General features: G+C 48.8%; 2 long non-coding RNA genes across 2 annotated transcripts; one reads left to right on the plus strand and one right to left on the minus strand.

Annotated features, from left to right (window-relative positions):
• Positions 1–629: 629 nt before the first annotated feature.
• On the minus strand, positions 630–13,418 carry LOC116470300 (uncharacterized). The gene is made up of 3 exons (XR_004248570.2): positions 13,362–13,418; positions 7,531–7,630; positions 630–692 (listed from the first exon to the last, which is right to left on the minus strand). It is a non-coding gene; the product is annotated as an uncharacterized LOC116470300 (long non-coding RNA).
• Positions 13,419–13,547: 129 nt separating this feature from the next.
• Positions 13,548–14,821, plus strand: LOC116470299 (uncharacterized). Its single transcript, XR_004248569.1, has 2 exons — positions 13,548–13,742; positions 14,502–14,821. It is a non-coding gene; the product is annotated as an uncharacterized LOC116470299 (long non-coding RNA).
• Positions 14,822–18,040: the final 3,219 nt, after the last annotated feature.

Below are 18,040 nucleotides of genomic sequence, written 5' to 3' on the forward strand. Positions count from 1 at the left end.
TTCTCCCTGGGTACGCACATTATTATTTTTTTTACCCTGAATTTCTAGAAATGCAATAGGACGGTCGTATTATCCGTTGAGTCTGGAGCCACGTGTGACATTGCCGTGTGTGGCCTTGAGCCTCTCTCAGCCTCTAGCCCATAGTAAAATCCAATCATTACTCAAGGAAGGAAGAAATACATGCACATCCAAGTGAAGGAACAGCCTCAGAAGTTTGGGTTTCCCCGTTTTTGGGCTCTGAGTCAGGCCAAGGGGAGTCAGTCACTTCCACTCCCTCATTTACCAACTGCGTGACCTTGAGGACCCTGGTTTACCTGTCAGCATCCCTCGGGTGTCCACAGGACATTCACTGAGGCTGCTGGGCTGTTGTGAGAACTGTCCTGTGCAGGGCTCTGCACAGAATCGGGTACAGGAGCCGCAACCCCATCCGATACTGTGTGCTACGTGCCTGTGTCCGGGTCTCTCTGCCCCAAACAAGGATCTGGGTCACAGTCTGTGGATTCCCTGTCTGCTCACTGCACAATCCCCACACACCCAACCTTAATACATTTTGCTGAATTAATAAGCAAGATCATCAAGTTCTCTCCTCTTCCCCACCTCACTTATCTGTAAGGAGGAAACACACTGACCAGCTTTGGTGCTGCCCCTGTTCTCGGGCCTGGGAGCAGTGGCTGCAGTCTCACCAACAATCCCTAATAGATACAGAGAAAAGGGTTAGTGATTGACCTTTTTTTTTTTCCTGCTTTGCAATCTCACTAAAGCATTTCCTTTCCCTACCCCCATGCAGGAAGGGGAGAGCAGCATTATTCAGTTTCCAAAGTCTAAACTCTCCTCACACCCGCAGGACGGGGGCCTGTAGCCAGTGGGGGTGGGGGAGGGCAGTTAACACTTTCAGTGCCCCGGGGGTGGGTGACCTGCGCGCTCTCTCTCTCTCCCAAGGAAACAGGGAGGCCTGAAAGAAGGTAGAACCGCACAGGGGCAGGACACACATGGACGCGGGGTTGGGGGGGGTGGGGGACGCAGGAAGAGAGTTACCAGATAAAATAGGGATGCCTTTTTAGTATAAGTATATCCCATGCAATATTTGAATTTCAGATAAACAAATAATTTTAATATCTACGTCTCATGCAATATTTGAACCTCAGGTAAAAATGAATATTTTTAGTATAAGTATGTCTCTTGTAATATTTGAATTTCAGATTAAAAAAGAACTATTTTAGCATAGAATAGGTCCTGTAGAAGTAAAAAAAACTTTTTCATTGTTATTATGGGTTGAATAGCGTCCACCAAGAAGTTCATGCCCACCCAGAACTTTAGAAGGTGACTCTGTATGGAAATAGGTTCTTTGCAGAGGTAATTAGTTACGACAAAGTCATACTGGAGCAGGGCGGGCCCTAAGTCTAGTGACTGGTGTCCTCATACCGATGACATGAAGACAGAGAAGGAGAGACGCGCAGGGAGGAGCCCGCGTGAGGGCGGAGGCAGAGGCTGGAGAGATGCAGCCACGAACCAAGGGACGCCTGGAGCCCCCAGGAGCAGGAAGAGGCCGGAAGGTCCTGGATCCTCCTGAGGGAGCCCCGTCCTGACACCTTGTCGTTGGCTTTCTGGCCTCTAGACTGCGATAATAAATTTCTGTTGTTTTAAAGCCCCAGTTTGAGGTGATGTGTTACAGCAGCCACAGGAACATGAATACAATTGCGTATGTAAAATGCACATTTAATTGGGCATCCTGTATTTTTATTTATGAATCTGGCAGCTCTGCTGGGTAATGGCTCCCAGGGAGGAGCTAAATGGCTGGTTGGCCTCCCACGGCTTCCCGCTGCTCTTCCTGCCCTAGAGCGTGGGTCGGGCATTCCTGCAGCTCTTAAAAGGCCCTGGCCGCCCCCTCCCCCCCCCCCCCACCACGCACCTGTGTCGTCAACACCTCCTGCCCACAGGAGATGTGACCATGCACCGCCAGTGTCTCCACAGTGACCCTGGTGGAAGGAGCACCAGACCCCCTCCTCAAAATATTTCTGATGGCTTCAGACCCCCTGAGACCCTTAACATACTTTGGAGGATGTCAGCCTAACCCCCTAAAAGGGTAAAAGGACCAAAGTTAAATCTCTCAAAAACCCTGATGCATGGGGCTGGGCAGGCGAGAGTTGCAATTGGATTGAGGAGAAACTGATAATAAAGAGAATTTCTCGTACACTCAGATGTCATGGGCTGAATTCTTTCCCGCTGCAGCTATTACAGCAAGTGCCAGAGTGATTCGTGCCTCCTGGTAGAACATTTTCCATTTTTCTCCTTCCAGGAGTGAAATGTGAACCTCCCCTTCCCCGTCCCAGGAACGGTGGCGGCCCTGGCTCCTAGTCGCCCAGAAATCCTCAGGCGGTTCCCAGGCACTGACACGGAGGCCCGGCTTCCTGCGCTGTCGGGATACAGGAGGAGGCCGGCGCTGAGCTCACCAAGCAGCTGAATAAATGCGCACGTCTGCGGGGGAAATGCTTCCTCACATCTAATTGCCTGGTGATTAGGAGACCACCCACCCTCTGAATTGCCTTCGATTTGTGAAGAGCCCTGGCAGCTCTCCTGCAAGATTCCGCCTTCAGAAGGAGGAAGGTAATCATCTGGAATTAAATTCCTGGGTTCCTCATCTATCCTAGACTCACACAAGGGCCTGGCAGGCCGCACAGTTATTCACCCGGTTCACCCCCCAACCACGCACAGTTCGCACCAAGCCAGCAGAGCTACTGCCACCGCCCAGCACCAACAGCGCCTGAATCCTACCCCGAAATCTCACCGTCTTTCCTACAGCAAAGCAACCATTGGTGTCCAAACATAAAGGGGCAAAGAGGTCCCCGGCAGCCTTGCTTGTGACAGCTCCAAACTGGCAGAAGTCTGCAGAAATGAGCGCTACTCAGAAATGGTCAAACAATTGCACCTGCCAGCCATACACCGCAGTTTCCAAAGGAGGGGGCCCTCTACATGTTACAGGAAAGATGCTGATGGCATTTTCGAAAATGAGCAGCAGATTAATAGATTCCAAAACGTTTGTGCAAATGAAAAAATGGCAGAACTGATTACGTGTTTTGCACACATGCCTGCACACATACACACACACACACACCCTGACTTGATTTGACAGCCAGGTAGAACCACGCCGGCTCTGACGTCTGCCTGTCTGGGTTCAACGTCCTCCTCCCCAACTCACTATTTCTCCTCACTTTTTGGTGTGTGGTTTTTAAAAATCATTCTGTGCATGCTTTCACACCTGTGTAATGGGCACAGTGGCAATGTCTTCCCTACAGGCTGGCTCTGAGAACTGAGAGAGACGGAACGGACCGTGCTCAGCCTAGCGCCTGGCTCTAGTGAGCTGCCCCGGAGACCCCCACTCCAGAAGTACCTTTGTCTATACTATTTTAAATTAGTTACAAGGTAGAAGTTTCATCTGGTAATTTTTAAAACTGACTGATGTCCATCCACACTTTTTTCCGAAGCTCGTTGAACAGCAGAAATCCCCACTATAACTCCTTTTTCAGTGCACATCAGAATAAATAGGTATGTCTTGAATCATGAGTCCCATAAGCTCGGAGACTTGGGCTAATTCCTTCTTCCTTTGCTCAAGGGGCAGAGAAGATGCCCCCACCATGGTATTTCATCTTGGGACCTCAACCAGGTCTCTGAGTCCTTTCAGCATCCTTGACAGTGGTGCCCCCACTGGCAGTTCCCACAGATCATCTTATCTCTGATACGTGCACAACACCAGGCGGAAAGGTACCACTTGCAGTTGTAAGTCTTTGCTTCTTAGATGTATCACCCTGTTTCTAATCTGGGATCAATGGGGCTTTAATGATCTCAGTGCCCTGAACATAAACAGCTCCCTAGGACTGGATGTCTCACAGTGCCCCCTCGCCCTGCACAGCAACAGAGTCTGAGACAGAGGGAGGTTCATCACAGCCCCTCCTCCATCAAAGCTCCAAGCATCCCATCACCACCTTCTCACGTCACCTGTGAGAACTGGTAGGGTCCCCTCTTGATTTTAGCCTCCTAACGTCTCCGTGAAAAGGAAGGTACCTTCGCAGATGGACAGAGTCCCACAGACTAGGGTTTTCCTGACATCACTCCGCCGCAAACAGCTGCAGAACTGGGCTTTGAACTCAGATCCTAAAATCCACATTCCACCATCTTCTATATCAGAAATGACACATCACCTAAAAAATATGTGTGGAGGGCATCTTGCAGCACTGAGCTGGCTGCTAAAAGCTGTCAAAGATGTATCCTGAGCTTGAACCTGCTTTGGAAAAAGTTCAGATTTATTAATGTTTAATAAAAATCTACTATTTTCCCCATTTACTAATCTAATCTCTGGAGGAAGTTGGGAAGGGCCTCTCTTAAGGTGCCTGAGACCTCTTTGGACCTAGTTGGGAGAATGCGGCTTCCTGCAGAGCCCCGAGGTGACAGTCCCCGCCCCACAGCACAGGGCACTTCCAGCTCCATCCTCCCGCTGCAGCCAGCGCCATTTTAAGGAGGTTTTAAGGCTAAGTCTCCCTAAATCGCCCTCCTTTCCCATCTTTAAAAAAAAGTGAGGGAGAGTGCCTGCAGGAAATAAAAAGCTGCTTATAAGTAGTAATTCCTAGGAAACAGAACTGGCGTTCTGGGTAGGGGAGGCAGCCCCTCTGTGGTTTTCCTTGAATAGGCGCTGCCGTTGGTATTTAAAGCTGTCAGAATGCTTCATCCTTTCCCTTTGATGTAATGCAGACCCCAAGATGCCAAGATGCTGAGGGTCCTCAGGCTGGGGTGGAGTATTTACTTCATTCGTTATGAGATAGAGTTGACTCCAAGCAGATGGTTGGTCCCTCAAATGCCCGTGGGTTTTGCGGGCTCTTTTTCTTTCTCCTCTAATCATTTGTCAAACTCACGCAACTGGATTTCTTCAGCCTTCCCAAGCAGCCTTTTTTGTACAAGCTCAGCAGGTGCCTCCACTTCCTAGGACAGCTGTGCCTGCCCCAGAGATGTGGGCACACTCCTTGTCCCTGTCTGCTGGACACCTGGCCTTCTTCTTCACCAGAGCTGAGACCTGCAGAAGGGGGTGCCTGGAGAAACAAGAGGCTTTGGAAGCGTCAGGTGACAGGACCTGGCTGTGGTTTACATTTTTCACCTTAATTTTAACAAGTATTTCAACCCCCTGGAAAAGTGCTTCTCTACAATAATAAACAGAACCTGCAGTGAGTCTGTGGCCGGCTCCCAAGCCCGGGTGGGGCTGGGACCCATTCCCAGTAAGCTTTCGGAGACCTAACAGTAGTCAGCAACGCATGCAGACAATGGGGAGGGCTCAGAGGGGCTGCTTCAGCCCAATTGGCCCTAATTTAACGGGGGTGCAGTGGGGTTGGTGTGGTAACCTAAGGTTTTGAGTTACACATAAGCAAGTCAAATAGCATATAAATAATAGAGGTAGCGTGTTACAGGGGAAAAGGGGGCCAGTGTCTGTCTGCCTGCCTGTCTGGTCTGTTATTCATCAAGCCAGTGTGGTGCCTTCTGTGGCTTGTTCATCTCTGTTCACAGCTCCAGAGTTAGCCAAGGGCCTGTTGACAAGACTTGGAAAAAGATGCTGAGATCCTCCTCCTGAGAAACAGAGTGTTACCGTGGAGACAACATTCATTCACGAGCATTCGTCAAGCACTTACTATGTGCTAAGCTCTCTTCTAGGCAAAGGGGTCCGCAGTGAATGGAAACTCAATGAAATATGCCCCTTCGAGCCTCGCCTTTCAAAATGTGATCCACGACTAGCACCATCTGTATCCCCAGAAGTCTCTAGAAATGCAGTATCAGACGCCACCCCAGACTGCAGAGCTGGAGCTAGATTTTAACAGGATCTCCCAGGCCGTAAGGTTTAAGGAGCATTGCACTAGGCACGAAGAGAAGATCTAGGAAGGAAGATCTGAGTGGCCCCAGTGGAGCAGAGGTGCTCTCCGGTGGTGTGGCGGGCAGCCAGGGTGCAGGGTGGGCTCAGCAGTGGCCAGGGCGTGGGGGAACCTGGCTGGTTAGTGCTTATAACCATGATGCAGGACAGCCTAGAGACGCATGTCTTTCCCCCGTGACATAAACAAAGTAACGGCCCCCAAACGATGTCCACGTCCTAATCCCTGGAACCTGTGAATGTGACCTTACCTGGTGAAGGGACTTTGCAGACAGGATTAAGGACCTTGTGATGTGAAGCTTATCCTAGATTATACTCACAAGGGGTCCCCTGTGAAAGGGATGTGGGAAGGTCAGACAGGAGACGGTGAGGGGGTGACACAAGCAGAGACTGGAGTGGCGGAGCCGCAAGCCAAGGGGCGTGGACAGCCTCTGGAGGCTGAAGGGACAAAGATGGGTCCTCCCCTAGAGCCTGCAGAAGGAACGAGCACTGCAGACCCCTTGACTTGAGCCCCGTAAGTCTCAGTTTGGACTTCTAACTTGCATCACTATGAGAAAATACATTTGTGTTAATTTAAGCACCTGCCTTTGTGACAATTTGTTACAGCGGCAACAGGAAATGGGTACTCTTTCAAGAGATTCTCAGGTAATGCCCATATAGAATTAGTCTCTGCTTAGGGAAGGGTCCCAGCATCCACCTCTTTTCACTTCTTGATCTGGTCCTGAGATCAGCCAAATTCAGGGACCACAGACCCAGGCTGCTCACATCCCCATTTTTGAGGGGCACAGAAAGTTCTGGAAGGAATATCTCAAGTGGGGTATGTGAGAAATAAAAGCATTAAATAACAAAGCCTCCAGGTTCTGTGTCTTACACCTCCTTAGGGCTCACAAAGCTCCTAGTTCTGGGTTCTGCATACAATTGGCACTTAATACAGTATCCACTGACTGAGGTCACATGAGCATCCAAGCTGAGCCCTCTGTCCCCTCCAGCTGAGGGCTCTGATCCATGGAGACTTCTGTCCAGGAAACAGCCTCCTCCCATCCCCTGTTCGCTCTTCATACACTGGTTTCCTAAGGTTCTACTCCAGGCCTTCTCACGCTCCTCCTTCCCTGAGAATCTTATCCTAAACCACCAAACTCATCACCGCCTCTCTCCCCAGCCTGCTGCTCTCTCCCGAGTCCTGAGCAGCTTGATGTCCCTGCCTGGACTCCCAGCACCATCTCATCCCTCCTTCTCACCCCTCTCCTGCCTGGCAGTCCCCAGGAATCATTTCCAACTCATCCTTCTTTCTACCTTCCATCCAATCAGCACAGGGACCTGTCAATCACACTCCCCAAATGTCTCTTGGATCCCGGCAGCACCTTATCACCACGACCCTGCTTCTGCATTCCCTACCTGGATGCTGATGGCTGCTCCCAGCTGGTCGCCCTGCAAGCTGTGATGTCCTCCAACCCACACCTGATTACAACCAGCTCCTTCTTAAATGACTCTCCATTGCCCTCAAGAGAAGGTGCAAACATCCCCAAGACTGGCACCTGCTTTCCTCTCCAGCCTTCCTCTCCCACACCCCCACCCCATGGACTCTCAGCTCTTAGGAATCCACTGAGAGATGTTTAATACAGGGATACCTGTTTATGCTAGGAGGTTTTGTTCTTTTTCTTATCTTCCTTCAAATTAGTATTCTCATTTACAAATGCCAAGTGTCTCCACCCAGTAAGAAGTAAACTTCTGCAAAATAACCATAAGCCATCAGGCACATATGATGCAGCAGGAATCACGCCCACTACTTTACATAAAATGTCTCATTTTAGGCTGAACACTCCAAACTTCTTTCGGTTCTTAGGCCGACCATATTTTCTTTCTCCTTGGGGACTTTAATCTGCAGTGATCGCCGGCTAAAACCTCCTTCCCAGCCCCACCTTTGCCAGGCCGACATCTACCTGTCCTCTGGATCTGGAATCCATGGTCTCTTCCTTGAAGACAAGAAGGAGTCCCTGAAATTCGCTGTCTTGGCGCCCTGTATTTGCCCTGTATTTTCCCCAAGGGGAGGACACGTACCTGTTCTCTCCCCAGTGGGAAAGCGTGGTGAGAACCCGTCCTTCCTGCCCATCTCTCCTCTCTCCTCCTCAAACTCTCTCTCCCCCAAGTAAAAAGGAGGAGGAGTCGTACAGCTATTTTGGTTTTTTATTAATTTTTTTTTTATTTTTTGAGATGGAGTCTTGCTCTGTCGCCCAGGCTGAAGTGCAGTGGCACAACCTTGGCTCACTGCAGCCTCTCATGCAGCTATTTTGAGCAGTGACGTCTGACACAAGTGCATGATAACTTGACTCAGCGTCCTAGAGGCGAGTTCTGTTTTCTGCCTCTTCTTGGAGCAGTTCCCATCTTCACTCAATGTTCAGCACCTCAGCCTGCACCTGGACAGGTAAGCTATGTCTATCCTTCCTGATGAGGGTCCAGCCACCTTCAGTTCTGGCAGAGACAGGGAGAAAACAAGGGAAGCATGGGCTATCCCAGAACGCTGTCCTTCCCAGAGGCCTTACGTTGGACGCGTCAGTAACCCCACTCATGAATGAGGCTTCCATCCTCATCTTGAGATATACGTACGTATTTTGTAAATTGCTTATTTATTGACTTGTCAACCATGAGAAACTAAACAGGAGGAGGGGTAACTTGGGCACCCTCAGTGTTTGTTAAAGCTTGGATGATCATCTCTCTTTTTGACTGGATTCAAGCTTTCGTGAATACATGATTTCTATCAGTCTTGTTCACCACTGTGTCTTCAGCAGGTAGCACAGGCCTGCAATCAAGTAGGTTAACAGGCTTCGCTGAGTGCATTGATCCAGGTTCCCAATCAGTATAAGCAAACAGCTTCTCAGAGGGCAGATGACCCCAGAAGTCACCAACCACCAGGCTGGATGTGAACCTGTGACCTACTGGAATATTCCACCACCTACATCTGCCCACCTCCCCTGCCAGTAAAAGCCAATTTGGAAAATTACCCAACAGTCCAGGCAGACAAGCACAGGGATTGCTGGCGGGCTCTTGTGTGCCAACACAGCATGAAATACCTGTTTCTCAAGGACCCGGGAAGGCCGTCTCAGTGCTGTGGCCTGCATCTTCCTGCTCCCCTGACGGTTTCTAAACAACCCACTGGCCCAAGGCCAGGGAAAGTAAACGCCTTTCTTCCCAGCTATGTGTAAAAGAGGTTTAGGGTTTGGGATCTTTGTATGCAACAGGCACCGCCTTGTTTCTTTTCATAAGTAGACTTGGCCGCCTCATTATTAAATGGGAGAGGATAGGATAGTGGTACCCATGTTGTGAGGCTGCATGGAGGCTGAGTGGGCAGAGGGAGAATGTGGACATGAAATGCTGAGCACGGTGTTGGGCACGTGCTGCTGTCCATCATCTGTTCACACTCATCATCTTCACTATGACTTAGCACCCCCAAGCACACACACCCCTACCTACAAGCCCTGTTGTAATCCCTGCTTTCAGACGAGGAAACTGAGGCTCAGGGTGGCACAGCTTTTCAGCAGATGGAACAGAGCCTTAGCCCTCCAGGCAGTCTGATGTTACACCCAGAACCTTAATCTCTGCCTTTGTCCAGCGTGATGTGGCTGAGGGTGCTGTGCTGAGACTACAGAGCCCCAGGTTCAAGTTCCAGCCTTAGACAGCCTTGAGCAACTCACCTTACCCACCACCCCATGCCTCAGTTTCCTTATGCATAAAATTGGGAGCTCTTTTAGGCAATGTTAAGACTTCTCCCAGCTCTAACAATACCCAAGCCCAAAGAGGGCTGTGAACATTGTGGCCTTTGTCTTCCAGATTCGAATGTGCCCCCCAGATCTCCATGCCGTGCAACTTTCTCGGACAAACCAAGTCACGTCTTCTTATTGGCCCCATGCACCCGTGGGATCAGCAGATGTAACATTCTGACATCACACTTAGAAAACTTCCCCCATCTGGATTTCTGCAACCCACAGGGAGTCATTTGCCAGACATATGTTTTACAAAACATGGGCCCACTGCACTCTGACTTGTTGTGGAGCCGATACAACCCACCTTTTCCCTGAGCACATGACTCTGGCCCATGCATGCTGTCTGGCTGGGGAGAAAGACGCAAGACTACTCATGTCAGGGGCGGAGGGTGGCAGGAAACGTGCAAGGTCACACATTGCTAAAAATGTAGACATGTAACGTGGTGATAACAGACACACAACAGGGGTCAGTGTACAGTGGAGAAGAATTCTAGTGTCGGGCCAAATATTGCTGTCAGGAAGAACATTGAGAAGCATTTCCACATATCCCCACTCACTTTTCCAGATGACATGCAAGAGAGGAAGAGGCAGCGGACATCACTGGCCAGTGAAGTTAGGAGGCTTTGGAGGCTCCAGAGTCATGACAGATGTTTTGAACATTGTAGCCAAACCCCTCCACGCAGAGGTTAAAATGCCCACTTTCTCTGGAACACAACTTTTTAAAAAACTGTTTTTTTAAAATTGTAGTAAAATATACATAACATAAAATTTACCATCATAACCATTTTTAAGTGTATAGTTCTGTGGTGTTAACTATATTCATACTATCGTACAACCATCACCACCATCCACCTCCAGAACTTTTTCATCTTCCTAAGCTGAAACGCTGTCCCCACTAAACAATAACTCCCCATCTCCACCTCATAAGTCCCTGGCAATCACCCTTCTGCTATCTTTTTCTTTTCTTTTTCTTTTTTTTTTTTTTGAGATGAAGTTTTACTCTTGTTGCCCAGGCTGGAGTGCAATGGCACGATCTTGGCTCACTGCAGCCTCTGCTTCCTGGGTTCAGACGGTTCTCCTTTCTCAGCCTCCTAAGTAACTGGGATGACTGGCACATGCCACCACGCCCAGCTAATTTCTGTATTTTTAGTAGAGACGAGGTTTCATCATGTTGGCCTGGCTGGTCTCGAACTTCTGACCACAGGTGATCCACCTGCCTCAGCCTCCCAAAGTGCTGGGATTACAGGTGTGAGCCACTGCCTCCGGTGCCTTCTACTTTCTGTCTCTATGATTCTGCCTACTGTAGGTGCTTCATCAAAGTGGAATCATACAGTGTTTGTCTTTGGTGACTGGCTCTTTTGCAGAACGTCCCCAAGTTTCATCCATGTTGTAGCAGGTGTCCACCCTTCATTCCTTGTTAAAGCTGAATAATCCTCCATTACTTGCATGCACCATTTTCTTTCTTCATTCATTCATTGATGGACACGTGGGTTGCTTCCACCTTTTGGCTATTGTCAATAATGCAGCAATTCCCAGGCTGGCTGAGTAACTGGTAGTCTACAAAACTGCTTGGCAGAGCTGTCCCCAATCTATAGGGAGTAGTTGTGGGTTCACAGAAAACCCACAAGACTTTGGAGCCAAAATACACCTGGTTTCCAGTGCTTGACTGGCCAGCTGCAACTTTAGGCAAATTTAATCCTCCTGAGCCTCACCCTGCTCATCACCAAAATGGGATTACAGTAGACAGCAATGGTCACTGTCCCAGCATCCACACCATCTCCTACATCCTAAGCTAACTCTGGTTTCTTTTTTCAACTTTCTTCCACTCCCAGGTGATCTCAAGGGGCTGAGACATTTATAGTTCCAGGGATGGGGTAAGCCCCGTCCCCTTGCCAATGACTGGTTCAGACACTCAGGCTTCAGCCAATCGGTTCCTAGCAGTGCCTTAGCAACAGTTGCTAGTGTTAGGCAACACTAACACTACCTAACACAACCCTTGATGTGAGTGGCGCAATCAGGTAGAGGATGGGCTTTTATTCCAAGTTGGAGAAATGACACTCCCCGGAGCCAGGAAATTAACAAGAGTTTCTGCAGCTGCTGATGCTGCCGCCATCCTGCAACAACGAGGGAAGGAGCATGAGAACGAAGCCCAGGCACAGAGGAAAGACAGCCATAAAAGGGTCAGAAAAACGGAGCTGGAGCCTGATTATCCTCCCCATCTTGGTGCACACTCACACTCACACACACACTATGTCTGCGGACTGAGAGTCAGAATATTCAAGCAAAACAGATCTCCTTAGATGGCAGTGACCTTACCTGAAATTTAACAGGCCCCAAAGAACTGAATTTACCAGTCTAAGGTCAACCAGGAAGGCTGTGTGCCTTCAAGCCCACCACTCAAAGACGCCGACCGATTCACTTGTCGCCTGTATGATTCTGGTTTCACACACATGGGTGCACAAACTCCCCCAAACACACATACACACACACACACACACGCACGCACCTGCACGCATGCATACACACAATTAGGTTCAGAAATTAAACCTCAAAGTAATAGTGGGCCTCAATTATCCTACATAGCTGTGAAACAGCCTGTTAGCTAGTCACTGGAGTATTGCTTGAAATAGAGATTTATTACAGAAAAAGCAGCACATAACAAAAGTTTCTATGATCAGTATTACTGCTGATTGTGAAATAAGACATCACTGGAAGTACACCAAAAATGAATAATGCAGGGACTGAACAGAGAAGCTGAGTGCAAGAGAAGCCAGATAAAGAAGGAACACATATTTTTTCGGTCCACAGCTTCACCCATTTTCAGCGAAGCAAGGATTTCCCTTAGGGGGAAGGGAGAATCCTAGGTCTTTCTATTCCATTTCCAGGCATGACCAGACACCAAAACCATGACAGAGTAAGCTTGAAAAGAAAGACTTCGTGAAGACTGTTGGTCAAGACACAACTGGGGAGCAGAAACATCTCAGCACATACAGGAGAAAGAATTTAATCCAGTGAGGAGACTGTGGCTGGTGGAGGGTCAGAACAGCCACTGCAGTGTCAAATGACACACAATGAATTATTCATTCAGATCTCACGACAAGGAAACTTGGTGTCTTTGTCCACCTGGGCTGCTGTAACAAAATATCATCCACTGGGCAGCCCACGCACAACAGACATTTATCTCTGACATTTCTGGCGGCTGAGGTGTCCAAGATCAAGGCCCTGGCCACTTCAGTGTCTGGTGAAGTCACTTCCTGATTCATAGATGGCACCTTCTCGAGAGTCCGCATATGCTGGAAGGGGCAAGGGGCCTCTCTGGGGACTTTTTTATTATTTTATTTTTATTTAATTTTTTGAGATGGAGTTTCAGTCTTACTGCCCTGGTTGGAGTGCAATGGCACAGTCTCCACTCACTGCAACCTCTGCCTCCTGGGTTCAAGCGATTTTCCTGCCTCTGCCTCCCAAGTAGCTGAGATTACAGGCGCCTGCCACCATGCCCGGCTCATTTCTGGATTTTTAGTAGAGACGGGGTTTCATCATGTTGGTCAGGCTGGTCTAAAACTCCTGACCTCAGGTGATCCGCCCACATTGGCCTCCCAAAGTGCTAGGATTACAGGCGTGAGCCAATGTGCCCGGCCATGGGGCTCTTTTATAAGGGCACTATTCCCATGCATGAGGGTTCCACCTCATGAACCACTCACCTCCCGAAGACGTCACCTCTTGATAGCATCACATTGTGGGTGAGAATTTCAACATTCAAATTTGAGGGAGACACACATTTGGACCATAGCACACAGGTGGGTCATAAAGCCAGGGTTCTGAGGCAAGCCTGAGGTCATGAGCCAAGGGTGTCTGCATCGGACAACACTCCACTCTGGATTGGCACCCAGCCAGTGCCCTACACTATACAAGATGCCACTGTAGGGACAGGGATGACCTCTAGAAAGGTGACCCTCAGTGGGCCAGACGGGGCTTCTGAAGAGAATTTTTCTAGCTTCTTCGTGTTTCCTGCCTGTTACTTTCAAACAAGCATCCCGTTTTTAATGTTTTCCCAGTAATATTTTATGAATGTTATTGCGAAGGTAAAGCAAATTATATTTTTGCTCTTATTGTTGTTCACTCTATTCCCATTTAGCAATTAACATTGAAAGGTAAGAAAACCAAGAGAAAGAGAGATTGGAATGTGGATATAGACGCAGATGTATAGAAATATTCTTACTAGAAATAAAAAAGGGTTAGCTATGGAGAAGGATACACAGATAGAGATAGCAAGACAGTCGGACAGACAGACAGGTTTTTTTTTCTTAAGTAATAATAGGAACCAGAGGATGATCAGGAGGGGGAGGAAAAGAAAAAGGTGAAAGCCCTGTCTAAGATGCCCACGAGCTGTCTAGTTTGCATTTGTTCCCTTGGTGAGCAGAAGGGTGCATGTCCTCTCTTACTCACCATGATGTGAGGAACCTGTATCATCCCTGGGCACAAGAGGGTGAAGGTGGCCATCTGTGCCCTTCTCTGCCTCGTACCCTAGGCACGCCCCTCTAGATCCCAGTTTCTCTTTCTGCCAAAAAGGGGGCAGACCTGCTGAGTAGCTGAAGTTCCTTCCAGCCTGAAGGCCCCTCAAAGGTCTTCTCCTGTGCCTTCCCCACAGCCCGGGTCTGCACTCTACTGGGATTTGCTGGCCTGGATTCTCAGCGGAACTCAACATCGATCGAGTTCCTCACTCCACGTTAAATCTTTGGAAAATTAAATAAAGATCTCCTAGTAAGATGCTTGTAACTTACCACATAAGGTGAAATAGTGACTTTACAGCACAAAAACTATAACCAAAGTATTACAACCAGCAGCAGGTTAAATCAACACCACAGGCCCCGTGATTGATATATGTGATCAGGACATTACATCCTGGTGTTCTTGCCCCAAGTCTTGACGTGAATCTGACCACAAGGACAATTCAGACAACCTGAAATGGTGAGACATTGTACAAAATAAACATCAATGTCATGAAAGACAAAGACTCAAGATTTTCTGCTTAATGGAGACTAAAGAGATGTGACAACTGAATGCCAGGCATGATCTGGGATCTTCTTTTGGCTCGAACAGTCTTAGGACAATTGAAGAAATCTGAATGAGGTCTGTAGCTAATAGAATTGGGTCAATGCCATATCCTTGGTTTTGCTAATTGTACTGTGGTTAAAGAAGAGAATCCCTTTGTTTTCAGGAAATGCACACAGCAGTATTTAATAGTAAAGGCACATCTTGTCTGCAACTTCCTCTGTGTGTGTGTGTGTGTGTGTGTGTGTGTGTGAGAGAGAGAGAGAGAGAGAGAGAGAGAGAAAGAGAGAGAGATAAAGATATGCAAGAAATATGGTAAATATTAATTTTGGGGACTCTGGGTGAAGGGTATCTTGAGATTTTTGTGCTCCTCTTCTGCACATCTGAAATCCTGTCAAAAAATAAAAAAAGGTGTGTGCTCTGCAAGGGATACCCAGATACCCATGCAGAAGAGAGAACTGATTCAAGAGATGAACCCAGGAGGGAGGCACAACGGTACCCACTGTGGAATGAGCCTGCAAATCCAGGAGTGGCTGCACCTGCAGCCCATCCCTGCAGGGTGGTTCTCCTAGACCTGCTTCAAGTGTCATGGTTTAAATTCTCAGGCACCCCTCAGGCCATACTGACACTGATATTGGCTTTGGGCCAGGAGGAGCTAATATGCCTTGCACATAACGATAGCTTGGAGAATGTAAAAATGCTGAGCTGTTATCACATCTAATGACGTGATACATGCGAAAACGTAGCGTGTGCATGGAAGAGTGTAATGGAGTCCTACAGCCTTAAGCCACGATTTCATGTGTGACACACAGTAGTCACGGCTGAAATCTTTCTCCAGTGTGGCTGCTCACTCCTCATTGAACACAAAGCAAGTTATACAATTCAGTTTTAGCAAATGTCTTGTGAGATGCACTAGCACAATACTGAAGACCATGTGCGGGTAGAAGGAACAACTTCCACCCATACCAAGCATTTTCAGTGCCAGGCCCTCCCTGAAACACAACTGTCATCTCCATTTGAGCCAGGAAAACCCCAACCACGGAGAGCCGCAGAGCTCCCCGCAGTGACTCTCTGGTGTGGCAGTGCCAGGGTCTGAAGCTACTGAGGCTCTGCCGGCAACATCTCAAGACAGCATGGTAGCTCCTTCCCAGCACGCCACGCTGCCCTGCACACACCGCTAGCTTCTGTCTATACAGCACTTGGCACTGAGCGCAATCCAATCTGATGCAGCATGAGATTGCTTTGTTCCATTTTCCCAAGGCCCACTCATAGGGCCTGCAGGTACCCGCACGGTCCAGGTCCAGGTCCATCGTTGTTCAATCGAGCCACCATGAACTGGAACAACTGCATCTTTCAATCGCGTCCTCCAGTTTGCCCAGAGCCATGCAAGCACAGATTCAGAACCGGATCTTTGCCTCTCTCAATAAAGTACACAGGGGACTGAAGCATCCAACTAAAGTGTGGTTTAAATAAGGAAGCAGAACTTAAATTCACCCACTGACCCATTTCCACGATCGTCAAAGTCACATGGTTTTATCGGTATTGTCATTTCTGTGTTAAACTTAGCTCTTACAGGCTTAAAAAATAATTGTTCAGGTATGCTTGGGAACCAAAGAAATAACACAGCTACTGTTTTCCCACATTGTCAAACTCAAACAAACACCTGTGACAGATGAGCACCGCCTACTGAGGTCACAGTTCACCTTTCCGCACAAGAGCTGGTGGCTTTGTTCTCTGTCTGGAAGGACTTTCTGTCTCCCTGTGCTGTGTGTCCTCTGGCCTCTTGGGCCCATCCTTCCACGCCCAACTCAAGGGCCATATTCAGCCTTCATCTTTGGTGGGATGCCCAGGGACAGATGTGTCCACGGGACCCCCAGCACCCAGAGTGACCTTTCGGGGCTTAGCCTTCAAGGGTGTCATTTCCCTGTGCTCTGACCTCCACGCTGAGTTCCCTCTTTCCTTACTGGCTGTGGCATTGCATAGGTATAAGTGATTGTATATAAGACAGGTATAGGATTTGTTTTCTGATAATCCATGGGTTTTATATTTCTGCCAAAAGTTATAAGTGAGCAATCTTTATAATTTAAAGTTGTAAGTGAGCAATCTGTCAAAAGTTACAAGTGAGCATCTGCCAGCTCAAATGCACACAATGTAGGCACAGGCATCTTGTGTTTAGAGGCATGATGGGGCCATCCCTGGGGTCTGCACGGAAGCAGGCAGCAATTGATGACTGGCATTTGTCCTGGGACGAAGGAAGAACAGAAGCAGCCAGTATTTCCTGTTCTTGATACAATGTTACCCGGCCGCAAGGGTGGAAAATCCCACGTTTAAACCCGAAACTGATTGTTCCTGGCCACCAGCCACTCCCACATCCCCAAACCAGGGGGGTGACTTTAAGCAGTGCAGTGACCTGCCTGAATCACTTGAGCTCTTGCTGAAATGCAGGTTCTGAACCAGGGCCTCCAGGGCGGGGCCTGAGACTCTGCGTTTATAACCAGCTCCCCGGTGATGTCTGAGGACCATGCCTTGGGTAGTGAGGACCTAGAGTGAGTGAATGAAGAGAACTTACACAAGAGTCCAGCACACTCTAATGAGAAAGGTGACACCACCCACCCCTCTATCATTCACCAGCTTAGGACAGCTGGGTACCTCGTGGCCATCCTCAGTCAGCCCCACCTCTCAGGCCAGGGCCTGCTGTCTTTGATGAAACCCCTCTGTCCCTCCCACGCCTTTGCGCCTGTTATTCTCCAGCCCAGCCTAAGTCCCCCCATGAGGTGCCGGATGTCTCAGGCTTGGGCCTCCTCGTCACTGCCTCTCTTCTTCCTCGGTACCCTGGGAGCTGCCCACGTGGGCTCTCAGTGGCCCCTGCTCTCTGGCTTCTGGCAGGGGGTCAGCCAGGCAAGGCAGGCAGGGACATCCCCCTCCCCAAATGGCACTTGAGTCTCCTGGAGAACTGTGAAGTGCAGGAGGCAGGGGGCCTGGTGAAGGGCCAGTGCCTGGTGAAGGAAGGCTGCTGCTATTATTTATTAGAACTCTTTGTTACTTTTATTAAATCTGGAGGCTCCAGCTCAGTTCCCTCCTCCGTGAAGCCTTCCTGGCTTAGCTCGACCGTCCTTAGTATCTTTCTTATTTGAATGCACTCAGTGAATAATTCAGGCCCTTATTTTGAGCCATCTTCCTTCTTTTTCCTTAGTTGCCTCCAAGGCTCAGTCTGGTCCCCTCGACATGACAAGAAGCTTTGATTCACTCTCACAGTAAACTTTCACCAATGAGGAAAACCACAAAACACATCTGAAACTCAAATAACTCAAAACTGGTTTGAAAACAG

This window comes from Hylobates moloch, unplaced genomic scaffold (assembly GCF_009828535.3).
Source record: "Hylobates moloch isolate HMO894 unplaced genomic scaffold, HMol_V3 SCAFFOLD_6, whole genome shotgun sequence".
Classification (NCBI taxonomy): Eukaryota; Metazoa; Chordata; class Mammalia; order Primates; family Hylobatidae; genus Hylobates; species Hylobates moloch.